This window comes from Alligator sinensis, unplaced genomic scaffold (genome assembly GCF_000455745.1).
Source record: "Alligator sinensis unplaced genomic scaffold, ASM45574v1 scaffold388_2, whole genome shotgun sequence".
NCBI classification, from domain to species: Eukaryota; Metazoa; Chordata; order Crocodylia; family Alligatoridae; genus Alligator; species Alligator sinensis.
This window is the reverse complement of record NW_005842102.1, coordinates 2,246,915-2,262,817: the sequence shown is the minus strand read 5'-3', so window position 1 is coordinate 2,262,817 and position 15,903 is coordinate 2,246,915. Positions and strand designations below refer to the sequence as shown.

General features: G+C 50.7%; 1 protein-coding gene across 1 annotated transcript in view; it reads right to left on the bottom strand.

Moving 5' to 3' along the window:
• The window catches only part of PRRC2B (proline rich coiled-coil 2B), a 55,701-nt gene extending 40,466 nt beyond the window's left edge, over window positions 1-15,235 (bottom strand). The window contains 1 exon segment of the mRNA XM_014520277.2: window positions 14,915-15,235. The gene's annotated coding sequence lies outside the window, so the exon portion shown is untranslated.
• Between the last annotated feature and the right edge of the window lie 668 nt (window positions 15,236-15,903).

The following is a 15,903-nucleotide window of genomic DNA, read 5'->3' as shown; positions in this document are numbered from 1 at the left end:
GGAATTAAAGCAAGACAAAAGTTAAATGAAAACAACTCCTGGAACCCACTTTTCCCACCACGTGCACATGTCCGCGCCCCGGCCCTGTACCTTCACTACGCTCAAGTGCTGCAAAAGATCAAACATTGCTGGTAGGAGAACAAGGGAAAGGGCAGCTGGGACTGAAGCTCTCTCTCAAAAAATGTCTACTGCCCCAGAAACATCTCGAGCATTGGGGCAGGTAAAGAAAACCAAGGAGGAATGACTATCAGCTTTTCCCTACCAGCCCCGTCTTCCACTTACAGTAGCTGTTTGCCAGACTGGTTGTATTCTGTATTACGGTAGCAAACTGCCCAAAAATTACTTCCACTACCAATGCTGTTTGTTTAATTTTTAGCCTAAATTACCCGGGTAATGCCACCTGCCTAACACAGGGTGATATCCAGGCACTTTTGTTTTAGGCTCTTGTACAAGAAAAAGTCACAAAGCTTAGACCGCAAATCCTGCAAAGAAAGTGAAGTGGAAATGTCATTAACCTCCAAACAAAAGAGGAACTGAGCCCAATTCTGTCAGGGATTTGCCCTGGCATCCGTTTTTAAAAACCTCACTGATCTCAGTTGGTTTGCCGAACTTTTAAAAAGTTGTTTCCAAAAATTCCCTTTGAGGCCTACAATAGGACCCGACAGTCACTTGAACATCCATTAGTTCCGCTTCCTGGGTGCAACGCCCGGCACTGGCAAAGGGAAAATGCAATGGGCAAGGCTCGGTAGCTCATCCCTTACTTAGTCCCACACAGCTGAAACTATTTCAAACGCGGTCAGAAATCACTTGTTTCAATGGAAACTCGGCTCTAACCACAGGCAACTCCCACTAGCAATCTCTTATCAAACCCCATCTCCAGGTAAGAGGTTGATTCATCACACAGTGTCCTCAAGAGCACACACTTGTATAGACACCCGCCCACCCATCCACACACGCATAGTGAATTCAGTTGGATAACGTGCTGCCCTCTGCAAGTAGGCTAGAAAAGTGCATCTCAAGACAGCAGCCGGGAGATCCGTTTCTATCCGACAGCACTGGCACTGCAGGCTGCACACGCTGTGCTGGGAGATTGAAATCCAGAGCTGGCAGGGGCAAGGAGCTCTGGCGTCAGCACGCTTGGTTCCAAGAAAGTGGGAAGAGTTGCGCACCACTCAGCAAGAACCAGGATGGCCTCAAGGAATTGCTCTGCAGAGTCCCTGGCTATGCTCTCAGCCAGACTGACTGGACTACAAGGCACGGCCTTGCACAGGCAAATGGGACATGCTTCCTTCAGCCCAGAGGATGCATCTTTGGCCCTTCATCTGGGTCAATCAGACAGTCGCTGCTCAACAAAAAAAAACAACAGTTCCCCTGTATGTTATTAGCAGGATGCATGGCATAAAAGAGGAAGGGAGAATAACGTTGTGATTAGCGCAGAACTTGGCAGGCAGTCGGGTGCTGGACTGGAAACAAGGATCTGTTTGCATTGGCAGAGTGCTGGGGCGCCAGGACTAGGACAGAATCACAGCGGGTGCTAGACCTCTGGACTGAGGTGCCCTAGCAAAGCCTCACGGGGATCTAGAGCTAGCTTGGCACGTGTGCCAATAGGAGGGATGCGGATTACAGCATAGCTCTCCGAGGTGGCAACAAGTCAGATAACTCGGTCTCTGGTGAACATCAATCCAGCAGGCATTCTTGAGGTACTCACCACCCGCTTTCATGAGCTATAAAACCCTTCCCTGAATCCACCTAAAACAGCAGCAGGCAGTTTGGGAGGGGGCTGCCCAAGAGAAAGCTCCCGTGTTCCTGAAAGGCGGCATGCAAACACATATCCGTGCAGACACCCTGGCAACACGTTATGTAACCACGCCTTCGCTGCCTCTCAATCGCCTCTTGCACTGTTAAAAGCCTGAAGGAGGAACAAACAAATCACTTCAGAACAGAGAACCGGGGAGCAGGGAATGAGCCATCCGCCACCCTGGGATGACCCTGACTGCAGGCCAGACAAGCGAATCTCGCTGCAGGCTTGGAGATCTACCCCCCATCCCTTTTTTTGTAAAGAGCTAAGCACACGATCCCCAGGATTCTGCAGAGAAGAGAAACGGAGGCCACCTGGAGTCCAGCATCCCAACGCACTGGCCCTGGCTGCAACCACTGCCCATGCCGTCTCCCCATATTAATGCAACTCCCATGTGGCAGACTGGATGCTGCTCTGAGCCACAGCCTCTGATGTGCTGACTGCCTAGCATTCAGGTTGAAGCAAAAGGTGAAACGCGGGCCCGCCCCACTCCGCATCTCCGTAAAGGCCTCTAAAGCAGAGGATCCACCACCTGGCCTACCCCACTCTTACACAGCTACCTGGGTCAAGTTTCAAAGCTATCACTCCAGAAGCAGCCCCGACAGCATTATTTTGCTGCCAGACTCAGGATCCAGGTGGGCATCTTTAAAAAGATTTTGTACTCTGCTGCATCGATAAAAGCCAAACCCAGGAAGGACCGAGTTTCCCCTTCCCCCAAGTCTGCGAGAACAATTGCTGCAGCTGGCTGGCACCTGCAAGCTGCTGGACTGCAGGCCTTTTCCTCTGGCTGCTGGCTGGGGCCGTTCATCTAGTGTGCAGCAGGTACGATGAATTGAAGCTACCAAACATCCAAGCCTCCCTGCTCTCTTCCTCAAGGTCACAGATAGGAGACCTCCCTCCCTGGATGGCCCTGCTCAGATACTCCCTAGCACTGAAGTCAGGAACCAGGCGGCATTATCTCTGTCCTTGTCTGAACCATCATGGAGACGGTCTGGGCAGTGCCTGGCATGATGGGTACCAGGGCACCGATGCTACCTACCCTTTGTGGAGCTAAGCACACTGTAAGCCACTCAAGTAATGCTGCTTTAAACCTTAGAGCATGCATGGCTCCTCAGTGGAGATGGGGACCCCCAAATTTGAGATGCTTGCCATGAAAAGAGCCAGCAGCACAATGCTTGAACCTCTGGTCTGCAAATAAAGCCAATTATGGAGACTCCTGCACAGACAGAGACTGTCGGCTGGGCTCCTAGTGAGCTTCTGGGTCAGGGACCTTCATGAGGCCTCCACAGTATGTGAATATCTTGAAAGCTGGCCAGCCCTAACTGTGCAGGGCAAACCGATTTATGAAAGATAACAGGCACAGGAAGGAATCATTTCAGCTTCACACACACGATGCTGAGTGTCACCAAACAAAACTGTTACTGATATGAAAGACAGGGGCATCAGCGTGGACATGGCAGAGAAAACCTCGCATCAGGTTACAGCAGCAGTTGCAAAAGCAAGCTGAAAAGGAGGACACACGAGGGATGAGAGAGAAAGGGACTGCCATCTTGTCCCGCTTGAAGGTGGCATTTTGCATTCAGCATTAAAAAATTCACAGGGCGTGATATTTGTAGGGTTTATTTTTTCCTGAGGAAGTGTATGCAATCTACCTCGGATGGAAATCGGTCAGTTTTCGACTTGGCTGTCACGTGCTGGGTTTTGAAAAAAATAAACCCTGCACAGCTATGAGAAAAAAAAAAAGGATCAGAGTTTGCTCTGGAGTGGCTGTGAAACAACTAGTAGTTATTAAAAGAAAGCTCTCTAGTGGGCAAGGTCCTTTTCCACCAGGACACTGAATAACTGAGGGTCTCCCCGTCAGCAGGATGATGTGCATCCTCTCTCCTCTGAGACTCTCCCAACGGTGCCCCTGTCTCCAAATGGGTGCCCTCTGGGATCAAGGCCACTGGCTGCCTTGTGTTATACCACCATTGCTTCCCTGCACCCCAAGCACTTCCTAGCCTCTTGAAGAGCAAATATGTAGACCTGGTAGAGAAGATGCCCAGACCCAGCTGGCAAGGCATGAGGCTACCCGATAAAAGAGCTCAGTCAAGGAAGGAAGAAGTCAAGCTCCAAGGAAGATGGGGTACAGAACAAGTTGGGAAAAGCCATGAGGAGCAGGACAAGGAAGGACCCAGGTGAGGAGAAAGTAGCCGTGAGCATTGCAGCGAACTGTCTGAACCACCTCGGTGAGGTTGGTACAGCTGATGAGAAGGCCTGAAGATGCTCGGTGCCCCGCATTTCACCCTTCTGGGCTCCTCCTGTCCTATACAGCTTACACCCAAAGGGAGATTTAAGTTGCCCTCAGCATGCACTGGTTATTTGTGCACGCTGGGTTTGGCAATGCTGTTTCTATCACTCTTATTTGTGCACCCCATCCCCGTGCCACTGGGCTCCCTGCCCCTGGTCTCAGAAGAGCAGCTGGCAGACACTGCAGGCCAAAACATCCTGTGGCTTGTTGCATGGGACCAGAGGGAGGCTGTTGGAGGCAAGGACTGGCTCTGTAAGGTATTTAGAGAAGGTTGGCAAAGAACTTGCCCGTTAGTTTCTCCTCTCCTCTGTCCCAAGCCAAAAGAGGGACCAGGCAGGCAGATTAGAGGCATCTGCACAGTGGTGTAAGCAGCTGAAGCAATGCTAAAATGGGACTACAAGTGGCGAGGCAGAGATGTCCTGGCAGATGGCTCCATTTTCCTTTGTCTATGCTTTAAGCTCAGATGCACGACATGCAGAGAGCAGCTTACCTGCTTCACAAAGAGGAAATGTATGTAGCAACAGGGCTGGGAATTGAGAACTCCTGCTAGTAAGCCCCCAGCAGGAGAGCACTAGGGAAACCGCAGCTTTTCTGCATGCCTCTGTGCCTGGTCTATGCATTGTGACTTATCTGCCTCCTAGGGCTGATGGGAGGATTGACAACTGCAAAATGCTGAGAGGTCTCTGCACAGAAAACAACAAAAATAAGCACATCCCAAAACTCCCATGCAGGGCACAAAGCAAGGTCTTAACTGCACACTACCTCTCAGATGAGCAGATGTCTTGTCTGCAGGCTTTATTTTTGGCTGAGAAAGGAAATCTGGGTTTGCAGGTTCTCAGCCTACCCGAGAGCTGACACATGTGCAGGCTGCATGGCCTGGAAACTGGACTTGACCGAGTCTATGCACTGCAAGCCCATAAGGAACTTGTCAGGGCCTGTGTTCAAGACCTGGACAGACAGCAGGGAAGGCCTCAGCTGACTCGAAGGAAGACTCAGGTGAACAAGAAGCCTCGGCCTCTCCTGCAAGTCAACTTCTGCACACCGGTCAACAAACCCCAAAGCTAAGGGAATCCACCCTGCAAGCAGGGCTACAGCCACTGCACGCAGCAAAGGAGGGGGAAGAGTCTGTTGATCCCAGATTGGCCTCATCAGTCATCTTCAGACCCACAGATAAGACAGCCATGGAAGACACTCATCCTTGACTGTGAGGGACTGCAGAGGAAGGAGGAAAAAAAGAAACCTGCTTCAAGGTTGGCTCTCCCTCCCTGGAAGAGAGATGTCAGGAACTCAGGCTCCCAGGAAACAGAACCCATCTCCTGAGCTAGGTATGTCATGCTTTAAGGTGCAAGGCAGCCACCTGCATCTCAGGAAGGGATTGCTTTGCCCTCCCATTAGCAAGAATGTATTACTAGATCTCGTGTTCCTTTGCAGCACCAGGAATCGGTTCCTGCTGGAGGCAAGCTGCCTTACATGGACCAGCTTCGCATCCGCCGTTGACGATCAACAGCATGCTCTTTGCTCCCTTGTCTAGGTGCAGACAGTGTTTGCTAAGGCTGGGCCCAACACCCCTCTCTGAGTCTCGTGTGCCTGAGCCCTTGCTGGGTGCAAAAGCTGCGACTTCCTGGAAGCGCATGATTAATGCGAACGAGAGGGGCTGGAGTGGAAAGAAACCAGAATGTGGGTTTTTTTGCTATTTTGCACTTCAAAAGAAAACCACAAAGGATGGAGCAGCTCAGTCAAGCAAGAGCCACCTGCCGGTTCCACGGATACAGAAGAGGAAGGAACTGAGGCCTTTGCAAGCAGGCCAAACCCCAGAGGAGGGGGCTTATTTAGGTACCAACCTTTATACTTAGAGTCACACCCAGGCCCTGAGCTCCTCCCCTGCTCGCCCCAGGAGGCTGCAGCACACAAACAACCGTGTTTAAAAAGCCTTCGGCTTCTACCTCACCCTGCTGAAGCTCTTCTGGGAGCTGACTGCCCAGGGGAATACAATGCTCTCATTCTCTGAATGCCCAAGAGACAGGGCTGCTCCAGAGAAAGCAATTCAAACCCCAGACGAGACCCTCTGGTCGTCTGCTCTTCTTGCAAAACCTGTTAAGGAAGCAGCTGCTATACTGCAGCCCCGAACTACCCTTGGACTGCTCGGGCCTGGGAAGTTGGGCATCCAACTGTTTGAATGCAATCCTTGGCTCTTATAGTGTTTCCAGACAATGCATGGAGGAGGGCTAGTCCCGGGAGTCCTATTTTGGAGCCTGGGAAAGGGAGGCACAGAAAAACAATTTGCCCAAGGTTACACGACACCTCACAGACAGGAGGACTAAGGTTCAAGGCTTCCCACTCTCGTTCCAGCGCCCTGTCCCTGCCTTCAATTTGCAGAGAGCATCGTACCACCTCAAGACGCACAGGGACTCTTGTTCATCTCCCCACAGCCTGGCACAAACTGGCCTCTGGTTGTTGCCCCTGTCCTCAGGATGGCTGGCTTAGGCCCCCAGCTGAGACCTGCAGAGCAAGCGATTTCCACCACTGACAAAGTCTGCTGCTTTGCTCGAGCTAAGCCCATCTGACGGCAGGGGCCTAGAGCCCCCGGGAACTACAAGTCCCCCCCATAATGACTACAGCTAGGAAACGCTCCTAGGATGTCACAAAGACCTCCCATTTCCCAAATGTTTACAGCATGGGTCCAGTGCTGCATCACCGGCCTGCTTTACATTCACTTACTGAACAAGGACCTCTATGAAACCAACCTGAGACGCAGCAGCTGACTAATGAATAGCAATGATGCAGAGGATATCAGGAAAGAAAAGAAGGCCTCACATTTTGTGTCCAAGACATTCTTGGACATACCTACCATCCCGTTACCTTTGAGACCTCTGAAAACCGGCAGCACAAAGCACCAGTCTAAATGCTGCAGTGGGTCTGCCTGCGGGGTGGGGGGAAGGCAGCACTCAGCCTGGGGCTGAGCCCACTGCAGACAGACCACGCTGACTGCCTTCCCTGGCCCTATAGTGACAGAAGCTCCTACTAAGCAGGTCCCAAGCCTGCAGACTGATTCTGGATGTTGCATAAGGTGGAAGAGGGACAGACAGGGCTGTCACAAGGTCTAGACCAGTGGTTCTCAACCTTTCGAGATTCGAGGACCCCTGGATAGACTCAAGCCCCCTGTTGGAAAATGCCAGTTCTTAATTTTCACTCTTTTTTGACTAGAGAAAATTAGTAGAGCAGCTTTCCAGTTACAAAGAACTCAGAAAGACCCCAGCTATGGATTTCTATTTGAAATCTCTGGTTTTATCTTCTGAATCATGTTTGCAAACCTAACAGTGCTACTACCATTTTGTGCAGCCCCCTAGTGACACCCTTGAAAGGATCTCAATCCAGCAACGTGGAGAAGTGCAACCCATCCTCAGTCCTCAGGTCCTTCTCTGAGAGATGAAGGCAGCTTCTACCCCCCTGCTCTGCAGGTAATGGCTGCAGTTCCTCTGCAGGGTCTGAGACAAGAGTTTGGGACTCAAGCCAGGCATGTGTCCTCTCACTTCGGCACACCAGAGCCCAGCTCCAGAAGATCTGGGCCTCAGACAGTCCTCACCTCTCCACTCCCTCGGGCTGGCTGCCAGCACTGACTTGCATTCAGAAGGTTATCTCCACAACCAGGAGGATGAGATGCGCGCGCACACACAAAAAGCTGCGAATCTGCTGGAACCAAATGCCAAGTCCCCCACCACACAAACAAAGGAAAGTTTCTGCTCTCCCACTGCTGAGTGGATTTATCAAGACCTGTTGATTTGAATTTAAAATCTCCTCCCAAAGGAAGTGTTTGGAGTCCCATTGCCTGGCACCTTTAGAAGCAGACACAACAAAGGACTGATACGTGCACTGTGGGAAACAATACTGCACTGAAAAGGAAAGGAATAGATCGCTCTCTGAAATTTCTCTGAGTCTCCCTATCCATCAGGTCCAATACAGCTGGCTCGAGCTACAGATAGGATCAGAAGCATTTTGGGCAAATGTAAAGTTCACCACTATATCTCAGATACTCAAGTGTCCCCAATACTTCACCTCTTTAAAAAAAAACCCAATACAACACTGCATTTCGCTGCAGTTTTTAGGCCTAATGAGTTCTTCAACCCATATACCTGCACGGTATAGGTATATTCAAGTCTCTTTGGAGATGTTAGAGGAACTGGTCAAAAGTACAAAGGGCACAGAAAGTAAGAGATCACGTTGTAGTGTGAGCAGCCCTGTTCAAACACCCTGAAGAGAGGAAAATACTTCTGACTCCACATTTGTGTCTGGAATATGTGGAGGAAGCCATGAGACAGGAAGCAAACAATGCTTTACACACACCAATATTCTGCATCCACCCAGGCTTTTTAGTCTGGACCACAGGCAAGCTGACCTGTTGTCTGGAGAAATTTTTGTCCAAGCCCCACACAGGCACCAAGTCAACCCAGTGCATTCTTATTCCAAGTCTACCTGTAGCCTGAGCAGCCTCAGCCAGGTGAACCCAATGCAGTCCTATGGCAGGTTTACCTGTAGTCCAAGCAGCCCCTGGCAAGCCCCAGATTAGCCCATCCATATACTCCTAGGGCAGGTTTACCTGTAAGCCAAGAGGCCTGAGCCAGGCCTAAAGTGAACCCAGTGCATTCCTATGGTAGGTGGACCTGTTGCCTGGAGGGCCCCTGCAGAGCTACAGGTCAGCCCAATGCTTTTTTATGGTAGGCTGATTTGTTGCCTGGAGAGGCCGGGCTGGGGTGCAAGAGGTCAATCTATCACAGGAATGTTGATCTGTAGCCTAGCCCCACCCAGACCCTAGGCGTTTCCCATTCCTTTCAATGATCCCCCTCCCCTCTGCTGTGGCATCTGCCTCTGTTCAGCCTCATCATCATCACTCTGGGCACGAGCTCTACCTTCCCTCGCTTTACAATTTCTTCTTTTCCCCAGATTCTCTGTCTTCCCTCTGGTTCTTTGCTTTCTCCCTCTCTGTGGCAGCCTGGACAGGGTATTTGCCTTCCCCTTGGCTTGCCTCCCCTTCAAATCCAGCCTGCAAGTAAGAAGAGGAGGAGGAGGGGGAGGAAGAGGCTCCCAAGTGCGTATGGCCAGATCTGGCCGAGTTCCCGAATCTCATCCAATTCCAGAAGCTAAACAGTCCCAGGCCTGGCTAGCACATGGATGGGAAACCAGCTGGGAGTCCTGGGTACCTAGACTTTTACTTGGATGGGTATATCTATTTCTTACGATGCTTTTTTTTTTCCCCACCAGGCAGGGCTAACAGGACAGCAGGTAAGGGAGACAGCATCAGGATTGGACCCTGGGAGCTCCCAGGGCAGAGGTGGCAGGGGCCGCTTGCTGCCCACCCAGAGCAGCACCAGGTACTGGGGATCTTTGATAAGTCAGGATCAGGCCCCCTGAAGCCCTGAGGCCAGCAGAGGTGAATGGCAATGGGTGTGGGCAGAAGAGAAGCAGTGGGTGCTACTGGTGTGCAAGGCTGTGTCCCCAGCCTCCCCAGGCAGGCTGTATGTCCTGCAGGGCACCAGAGAGGGTGGGCAGCTGAGGGTACGTGTAGAAGCGTTTGGGGTCAGGGGCTTGGTTTTGTGAAAGTTTAAGCTGGGACAGGGGTAATGTTCAGGCAAGCATTAAGCCCCCATAAGTACTGGCTGAGGTAAAGGACAAAATCGCAGGGAAGGCAGCAAAGTTTAGGACACCCCAAATTACCCTAGACTGCTTAACCCAATGCATTTCTATGGCCAGTGGGCCTACAGTCTGGGGAGCTGCAGCCATGTCCCAGGTCAACCCAATGCTTTTCTGTGGCAGCTGCACCTGCAGGCAGGAGTGGCATGGCCAGGCACCAAGTCACCCCGATGCATTTCTATAGCAGACGGACCTGTTGTCCAGGCTGGATACGAAGCAGGCAACCCTTCACACATACTGTTCTCTACATCTGCTCGGGCTTTTCACATGTCCATGGCAAAGCCCTTGGCCAAGGTTAAGCCTGTCATCTTCCCATTTTACAGACAGGAAGACAGAACCCACTGTCTCACTTTACAGTCTGGTGAACCAGCCCCTGACTCATGCTGCCTTCCTACATCAGAAGTCCGGCACTTGGCTCGGGGCAGCCTACAGTAAGTGGCCTGGAGGGTGCAGAATCCTAAAAATGCAGATGAATGCCTCTGACACGCTGCACAGCCACAGGGTACAACTGGATGTGACCCTTCCCTTGTGTGCCTGGAAATTCAACACTGCCGCGACCACTCTGGCCTCAGATCTGGGCTAGCTTCTCCTCCCTGGCACATGGTATTATGGGTCTACATAGTAGCAAAGCCACCAGCCATGCCAATAAAATCCCCATAGGAAGCTGTGTGCCCCAAATCCTGGGGCTGCCCACCCAGTGCAGCACCAGGTGCTGGGGATCTTTGATAAGTCAGGATCAGGCCCCCTGAAGCCCTGAGGCCAGCAGACCACAGCAGGGGTGAATGGCAATGGGTGCAGGTAGAAGAAAAGCAGTGGACGCACATGGCTGCATCCACTCTTTGTAGGAAGTCCACTCCAATTCCAGCATAGGAGCCCCAACAACTGCCTGGGAAAACTTCTTCCCCCTCCACCAAGTTTGTTTCAGTGGGGTATCAACTCTGACACCCAGACCTCTCAACTGCTCCACATCTAGGTAGCCTCAAGGAGCCCCTTTCCAGACCACCCAAGCCCCATGTTCCCTTCAAGCCCCAACACACAGTACAGCACAACTGCCTGCTAATGCCAACAAAAAAGACTCGACTAAAATTGCTGTCATCCTCCCCACCAGCAAACTGCCTCAGCTTCTCCTCCTGGGCTTCCACTCCTTGACTTTGAGCTAGGGAGATGATGTTCAAATCTCCAATGCATCAACCAAAAGAGCTGGCTCTTGGATGTTTACACCTCTCAGGTTACTCTGGAGTCGTGTCTCCTCACTCCTCCGTTGTGGCCCCTTTCTCGGTCTCCCCTAAGACAACACTTGCAGTCTCCTGGGAGTTTTCACTGCTCCTTCCAATTTGTCAACACGTCCCTGGTGATGCAGCAGCTCAGGATTAGACACAAGATGCAGTATGCCGGAGCCAAGGAGGGAGATCTATACACACACACGCACGCCCCCTCCTGAAAGTTTCTCCTTGTCACGTCCCAACATCCCCATTAGTACAGCAACTTCAGAGATTTTGCCCCCTTCTGCACAGCCATATTGTTAGTGAAAAGACAGCTCAGGCCTGCAGCTTCCAGACGAATTCAAGGTTTCACAGAATCACAGGAAAGCAGGGTTGGAAGGAAGCTCACAAGTCATCTAGCCCAGCCCCCAACTCAAGGCAGGTTAAACCTGATTAAATCATCCCACCTGCCTGTCTGCCTAACCTGCTCCTGAAAATCTCCCAGGCTGTTGATCCCACGACCTCTCTAGGTAGCCAGTTCTGATACTTATGGTTTCGGTGAGGCAGCATCAGTCCATGCGGACTAGTCAACAATTGTATTTCACATGCTTTTTGTCATGCGTTATATTTAGCAGCTGCTTATGAAAATACACACTGAAAAATGACACTTTTTCCTGCTGTGTCATTTCCATGCGAGACACCACCATGGGGATATTATGGGATTCTGAGTGGGAGGAAAAATGGTTTGCACCAACCATCCTTCTCCATTTTGTTGCAAAACATACACATCAGCCCCCACTGCTCACTCATCTCTGCTCTGGCGCAACGAGGGCTTATCTAAAGCAGCATGCTCACCAGGTGGTAGACCCTGCATGCTGTATCAGAAGATTCTGACAGTCCTTTGCCATCATGAAACAAAGTTCAATTCCAGTGAATGAGAAAAGCTGACATCTAACCCTTGGCTTGTTTGTACCACGGGAAAAGCCTTCGCTCAAACATCTTCTGTGATGCAGTTACAGGTATGAATGGACCTCCCGTGGAAGGGGCTCTCCTGGAATAGTTCTACCTGGCCTTTTTTGCGGCCAAGTCAGTTCATTTAAATAGCCAGCCAAACTAGTCTTTCTCGGGAAGAACTATGCAGCTCCCCCCCCAGCCCCAACTTGCTTCTAGTGGCCACTAACAAGGATCTGAAAGACCTGCTTTCACACTTTTTCCTGTTCCAAATGACAGGCTAGCAATAAGGAGCTGTAAAATTACCAGCCTATTAGAGAAATGAATCAATGCTACATGAAAAGCAAAACCCACTTTGGAGGTGCAATTAAGTGAAAAATGAGGATCAAGCATAACTTTCATTACTAAACAACAGGGTAAATGGGAAGTTGACCAGTGAGGATCTGGGGTGGGCACAGGGACGTCTCACTCCTGCCAGCCTAAAATCCACCCACCCTGTGCTTCAGATTGAAGACTTCCTAGAAGTTCCTCCTGAGCCCACAACTTCAGCTTGGGCAGTCACAAGAGCCCTGATTACAAGGGGAAACTTCCAGCAGCAAGATGGCTTTGTACTAAGAGCAGCCATCAGCGAGTCTACTATTTATTTCTTATATTGTAATAGCACTGCGAATCTTTCCCCTCCTGGTCCCCAGGTATTTCCAATTGTACAGTTAAGTACAAGGAAAGCCTTGAGCAGCTCACAAATGCAAACAGAACCCAACAACCTAACTAGGTATTTTTGTAGCCAACATAAGGCACGGTACTCTGAAACTCAGGTGTATGAAAAGGCCCTAAATGGCATCCTAAAGCAGGGCCCAACACTTGCAGTTCAGAAAGGACAGTCACAAGTTAAGGACCTGCTCCTTACCAAGAGTGATACAAAAATACCAGCACCCCAGACATGGAGATCTTGGAGATTATATTTTATATTGTACCGGTCCTCACAAACACTGCCGCCAGAGAGATCAGGCCCACCGTGATAATCCCTGTAAAACATGGCCTTTAATATTGTCCCAGTCAGGTAAGTCAATGTCTCGATAAGTCTTAAGGCAATCAGGATTCGTAGCAGAGATGATATCTTTTATTAGACCATCAAGATTTTTGCAAAAAAAAAAAAAAATCTTTAATTGCAAGCTTTCAGGTACAAACACCCTTCATCAGGCATTGGAGACAAGATTGTAAAAGTTCTCCTGGGTAGAAATGAAAGTTCGTATTTCATAGGTGATTTCTAGGAGGATGGCCTTAAATAAATTAGTCACTAAGTATAAGTTTTGCAAAAAAGTTTAATATGAACAGGGCGAATCTCAAGGCAGTCATCTTTAAACAAACAGTCCTCCCTTTCATGACTCAGATTTATTACAACTTTTTTTTTTTTAAATCCTACATTTTCACCGTTTTTTGCAGTCTGCTCTGCTTCAACCAGTTTGGCTGAAAATGTTTTACTTTCAGGCTCTTCTGCACTAGACAAAATGGTGCAATGTTTAATTTGACAACATTGCACATGGAGCAATTGAACTCCAAACAAAAATTTGCTGAGTCAAGGGGAAAAAAAAGTGGAGATACTGCTGCTAGACACCGAGTTTGTGAAACTTAAAAAAAGTGTGTGCAAGTGAGTGAGAGTAAAAAAGTGTACATATTGCTGTTGGATGGAGTTTGTGAAATATGTGTGCACTAGTGCCCCAAACTACTGATGGGAAATCACAATGGGGCGATTTACAGACAACACAGGAAAGTGTTTTGCATCCCAAAACAAAAATGCACGCTCCTATTCTATACGTCTACACACATATCTATATATATTGCTCCATTATGTTTTTCTTTTAGTTTAAAATGTTGCCCTGAAATTTGGCTAGCATCTCCTGAATCACCACAGACAACTACATGCTAAAAGTGGCTAGGAAATAAAAGGAAACAGACTGGCTTGTCTTCCACGTCCCAGCCAAACCTGGGGCAAACACACAGCAGCAAGGGATGAGAGCTGCATTTGATTTGTTTGGTTTTTTTTAATTCTTTGCTGTGCCAATCTTCAGCACGTGCTGTTATCCAGCTGAAGACTTTTTTTCAACCCCATAAAAAGAGGCGCACCGCATTTCAGACAGGTCACAAGGAAGACACATTATCAATCATTTCATAATATATTAAGCCAACTGTTGGGGGGGAGGGGAGGGGGAGGCACGGATCTCTAAGGCCTCATTGCTGCTGGGAGCACTCACGTGAACCATCAGTAACTTCAGTGCGGCTCCAAACAGGTTTGCCGGTTCATAGCCCCTTGCAGAATCGAGACTATTTTCAACAATCAGTTTCCACAGAAGAAAACATGCAGCCACTTAGCCTGAGGGATCAGGTGGAGATCACCCCATGCAACTTCCCTCTTCCCCTCCTCTGGACGATTTTATCCTACAGGCCCTTGGTCCAAAGCAGGATGCTGTGCAATCATAAAGCAAGCGCACATCCATAACAGGTCACGAGCAAGCAGAGCCCCCCAGAAAAAACAGGCCCCGACACGACACCCTGCAACTTTATATTTGGCCAGTCTGTTAGAAGCCAGCAGTGCCAGGCCAGCTCTTGGGAGCAGCAAGCGTCTTTCCTGACCTCTGTAAGAGTGCCTTGCAAGAGGGGGCTACTACTGCAATAAAAGTTTTAAGCTACAAACATCAGCTTCTTAAAAAAAATCAGTAAAGTGAGCAGCAGCTTTCAGTAAGGTCCGTCAAAGCCAAGGGCCTGCAACAACCTGCAGAGTCAATACCCCTCTCCGGAAAGGATCACTCTCAGGACCAGGGCTCTCCAGCAGGCCTGTTTTCTCCCCACCCCCTCCAAACCCTAGCAGCATTAAAACAAAAAGGCTCCATTGTAAGCATCGCTCCAGCAAACACGGATCCTCCCTCGCCATTTCTCTGCCTCGGAGCCAAAACTTTCACGGCAAAATTCAGCACTCGTGTGGATGCAAACCTGGCTTCGACTGGGTTTGGGGGAGGCAGCAGCAGCAGCGTGGGGGGAGCGTTTGCCATCGCTGCCCATTACGCCCAGCTCCGCTAAACAAAAAAAACAAAACAGCCGCCAACTCTCATCAGATGTGCAGGGGAAAAACCCCAAAACAACAACATGCGTTGCCATCCCAGGACCCGCAGCCTTTCCAGCGCAGGTGACCCCAGCCCAGGGGGTGATGAAGTCCTCCCTGGGGCCAAAAATAGCTTAAAAACAAAGCCTGGCTGTATAAACCAAAAAGCATCAGGACCCCAGAACCGCCCCCCGAGCGGCCTCTCCCCAAGCGACCCCTCCAAAGGCTTTGTTGAAATGCCCCCATTGCACCCAAAACATCTCCTGTGCGCTGCGGGCAGAAACAACCTGCCCCGGCAGCTTCCCCATCCGCCCCGACTTCAACAATGCCCTCAACAGCCCTGGGCTTCCCGAGCCTGGGCTTCTTGTTGCAACGCAGCATTGGTTGTTTTGTGGGGGGATGCCCTGCAAAAACAATACAGCATTTTGCACGGCGCAGCCCTCCACCCACAGCAGCAAACCCGGGCGCACGGCGCCCGCCTCCCAGGACCCGGGCGCACAACCAAAACAATGGGTCTTGGGGGAAGACGCTCGACACCCGAAGGCTGCAAAGCAGCCCCAAATTAAAAAAAAAAGCCCCCCCCCCCCCCAACAAATAACCCTTGCCCTGCAGGGGAGAGGGGGTCAACCCCCTCTGCCCCCCCTCTCCAGCCCCGCTGGCTGCTGGGCTGGGGGGAGCAGAAATGCAGGCTGCCCAGCTGCAGGGAGGAGGTGCCCAAATCCCTTGGGGCAGGGGAGCCCCCAGGTTGGTGGCTGCCCCAAAGGGGCTTGCACCCCGGCTCTGCCCCTGGGGGCAGCCCCCAGGCAGGGCATGGGGGAGGGGGCAGGCCAAGGCCGGCTCTCTGCAGCCTCTGATTCGGGCTCCATTTTAGAGCCGCCTC